The sequence below is a fragment of the Mytilus edulis genome, chromosome 4 (genome assembly GCF_963676685.1).
Source record: "Mytilus edulis chromosome 4, xbMytEdul2.2, whole genome shotgun sequence".
NCBI classification, from domain to species: Eukaryota; Metazoa; Mollusca; class Bivalvia; order Mytilida; family Mytilidae; genus Mytilus; species Mytilus edulis.
The window spans coordinates 82985385-82990000 of NC_092347.1; positions in this window are offsets into that span (position 1 = coordinate 82985385).

Consider the following 4616-nt stretch of genomic DNA (forward strand, 5'->3'; position numbering starts at 1 on the left):
CAAATTTTTATTTTTTCCATCAAGGTTGTTATCATGAATTTCATTCAAAAGTTTAAGTTCTTGTTCTAATTTTGTAATTTCATTTCTTTTATGTTTAGCTTTTAATTAACAATGTTCTATAGTTTTCTCTCTTACTCTATTTTAAAGAGATCCCACACAATTTCTAGAATTTTTTTTATTTCTTAATTTTTCATATTTGTCTATTAAAGTATTTATTTTATTTTGTATGATTCGTCATTAAGAATACTGTTGTTTAATTTGAAATATCCCTTTCCTTTGTTCCCTTGACAATGATTAATTTTAAGTGAAATCGCTAAGTGGTCTATGTATTGAATAGTAGCAGGTCGTATATCAGTGCTGAGTACTCTTGGTCTCACATCTTGACTAACTAGAAAATATTCAGTTCTACTAGCTACTTCATTTATTTTTTCTTCTCCAGGTATATTGTGTTTTATTTGGATTTATTGCTCTCCATATATCTATAACTTTTAGTTTTTTTATCAGAGTTTTTAGCCTATTTGTCTTATTTTTTATTTTTTTTTTATCTTGTCTATTACTTTTTCTATCCTTTATATTTAGCGTTTCATTCATATCACCTCCTATGACAATAATACTATATTTATCAATGACACTTTTTTAAAGAATATATTTCTATCTTTACATGTGTTTGGGGCATAAAGGTTTACAAAAGTAAATATATTTTCATCGATTTCTGTGTTGATTAAAACAATTCTTCCGTCTTGATCTACATATTTATCTATGATATCATACTTATTTTTTTGGTTGATATAAATAAAAACACCTCTTGATTGTGTGCTTCCAAAACTATGATATAATTCGCCCGTAAATTCTTTATCTATTGAACTGTCCGGAAAATGTGTTTCTTGCAAAAATATTATGTTGCATTTTTGTTGTTTTATCCATTCTTTTAGTCTAATTCTTTTTTCATATTTTCTTAACCCCTGACAATTTAAAGAACATATATACAATAGATTAAGTGACATCTTGGTTTTGTTTTAAAAAAAAGTATTTGGTACATATATTACAAATATAAAAAGCAGAATATACATACAAATATATACAGAATTTAGGGATAAAAAGACAATCATATATGTATCACTAACGACAGTTTTAGCTTTGACTCTGTGAGTTGCTAGACTAAGTATAAATACATGTACACACATACTTTTAATCTTTAATAGGTTTCCACCTATTTCTAAATTTAGAATCGTTAGCTGGTAAAATATATTGACCTTCACATGTAAAACGATTAATTACCACGAGGATTAATTTTAATAGACTAACATACCTTACATAGAAATATATAAATGTGTTGGATGTAATGTATATCTTTCTAAATTGGTGAGTATTGAATTTATTTTTCGTTTTAAAAAGAAAACACTTTTCAGAAATAGAGATATTAATGAACAAGTAGTAAAAACAACGGGAGATTTTTTATCAAATACTTTCGCATGCTTATGATAACAGTACACAATGTATATAAAGTACGAATCCAGCTAGTTCATTTTCACTGTCATATGCGAGAATGTCTATTGTAGAATAAAGGATAATGGGAAAACTGTATTTGTTTATGTTTTGAAATTACCTAAATAATCAATTTTAATGTACGTTTCAACATTTTTTTCATTGTGATATGTCTTTTTAATGTACAACCAAAGCATTGGCATTTGAAGTTCAAATAGGTGTTATAAAAGCAACATAATTATAATATAGCATATCGATTATTGGAAGCGATCCATTTTAACTATAGATGTGATGAATTATCACTACTAGTGCAATCATTTCTGATGTAGAATTTTCGAAGATGCGAGGAATTTTTATTGTAGATTTATGTGATAAATGGACTTGCAACAGACGAAAAAAAATTTTTTTTACGACTTTAGTATTTATGATATTTTCAAATTGAAATCTCCTCATTCATTCTTGATCAAATATATAGCTATTCAAACTTGTAACAAAAACGCTTCTTCATCCAGGTAAAGTGTGGAACTTATTTTATAGAGATGGAACAAATTGTATAGAAATTGTCTGTGAAAAAAGTTTTTCTGTGATATAAGTTCCTCTGGAACTTCTTTCAAAGGAACACATTTTGGCTCACACTATCAGATCGGGGCAAGATCTCAAGTAAACATGAGTAGTATACATGTTACTTTAAATCACTTCATTATTTTATTTTTGATCTAATGTTGCGTAGACCAATATCTGAAATCAACTGAAGGTGAATGTAATTAATGCATACATGATGCAACAGGCTTAATGTCAAATTGAAGCACCCCACATTATTTTCTGAGACATCAAGAGAAAGAGAAAGAATCATTTAAATTCGAGGAGATCAAGAAGATTTTTTTTTGATTTTTTCAATATGAAGATATTACAAACGCCATAGCATATACGGTGGTATTGGATTATTAAAAATCAAACTTCGCCAGTATTCCTCACAGACAATCCTTATAAAATGTATAATCCTAAGGACAAACGTCATTGAAGACTCGATGGTGGCCTTCGGCTGTTATCTGCTCTTTGGTTGGGTTGTTGTCTCTTTGACATATTCCCCATTTCTATTCTCTATTTTTTTTTTAAATTCATCGTAATATTATGAAAACGAACATTTGTAGTGTACTATAGGTAAGGCTCTCAAACATGAACTAAAACTAACGGTTAACCGGTTAATCGGTCGAACGACTATTCGAGTAACCGGTTAGGCAAAATTGTACGATTTGAAAACACTCATATTAAGCCCATTATAAATATATTAGAAAAGTAGTGTGTTTTTTTATTCCTTTTCATCCCGTCCTGTTTCGGTTTTAGCCATAGATAGATGAAGATGTCATATGTGACAATGAGGAACTTTTTATCCGAGGCACAATTTATAAAAGTAGACCATTATAGGTCAAAATACGGTCTTCAACATGCAGTATTGGCTCACACCGTACAGCAAGTTATAAAGGGCCCCAGTGTAAAACCTTTCCAACGGGAAAACCTACGATTTAATATGCATCAAGATGTACGTAATTAGTGATGAAGTGTCATGGAAATGGATAAATAAAACCAAGGATAAAGATCCCTACGATTTATAAGAAATTAAATGAAATACATTTGAAATAAATTTTATTTTTATTGAATTTATTAGAGTGTTAAATCAAACTTTCCTCCGCAAGTTAAACTTTCTCAAATCCTTCTCTTACTTTATCTATTGTTTGAGCAAGTTGGCCCAAAGATCTTGATGCAAATAATTAAGAAAATAAAGAAGTAATATATGAATCGAAACTTTTGAGGCTACAACTAAAAAAGGATAATTATCTGTATATAAAAACAGGTATATATAGAAGAAACTGATTTGTTTACATTTTGTATACAGGTGTGTGGAATTAATTTGCATATCTATATAAATATAGTGGAGTGCTATTGTTATTATGTTTACAGGATTATACAACATAACGCACATATTGATATTGTGATACATTAAAACACAAATTATTACATATGCATAAATAACTATACTAGTTATTGCATATGAAAAAAAAATGGATTAGTTTTATGATCTATATATGCTATATTGACAACAATCTATATACAATTTATTTGTTATATTTGTTTTGTGCAGAGTATATACAATCTAATTGTATTGTATCATACACTGTCACATATTTTTTTAATTGTTTTTTATAAATATATATAAAATAGGTGTTTATACAGATATTTGTACAAGTACAAATTAATGTGTTCATTAAATTAGGAATTGTTGGATGAATAATATATTTTGAAAGAAAATGGTATATGGTAACTGTTCCTGTACCTATGTCTTTGAAGATTGACTGGAATCAGTTTGTCTGTTGTGATATTCATCTGTAGGGGTTGTTGCTGGTCTTTCCCCCTGTTTTTGTACTGGTGTTGTTGATTCCGGGTTCACAATAAATTTGTCAATTGGTCCCTTTGATTCAACTTTTGGCTTGTTTTTTGTTTTGTCTTTTTTTTGTTTTTCTTGTGTTTTTTCTCCTGTTAATCAGGATCAATTTCTGTGATGACTTTACTGCTATCTGTTGTTGTTGCTGTTATTGCTTATGTAGGTTGCAATATGGACCGTGAAGGTGGGGTTTCACTGTGATCAACATGATCACCAATGTCAGTTTCTTCCCCACTTTTACTCTCACTAGAATCAGACTGGTCATCTGTTTTATTTGCCTCATTGTCTTGTGCTGCTTTACTTGGAGTTTCATTGTCTGATGCTGGTTTACTTGGAGTTTGGCATTCTTTTGCTTTATGCCCTTCTTTTCCACATTGATTAAAAACCCAATCGTTTGGCATTTGTCTTGCTTGTGGCCTTTTTCAGGCATTTTTGACAAGTAATTTGTGTGCATTTATGTAGATTTGCCCTTTGTAATGTATTTTGGCATTGTACTTGCTTATTCTTGTGAATCTGGGCAGTGTGCCATCGAATGGTTCGACATAAAAGATTCTGTCTCCAGATTAGCAGTCAGTGATAGCGCCATCTATTCTCACTCTCTCTCTGAAATAGCTTGTAACAACTACACCAATAGATTGAAAGAATGAGAAAATCATACCGTCATCAGCTGACAATGGAATGTTGGACACAC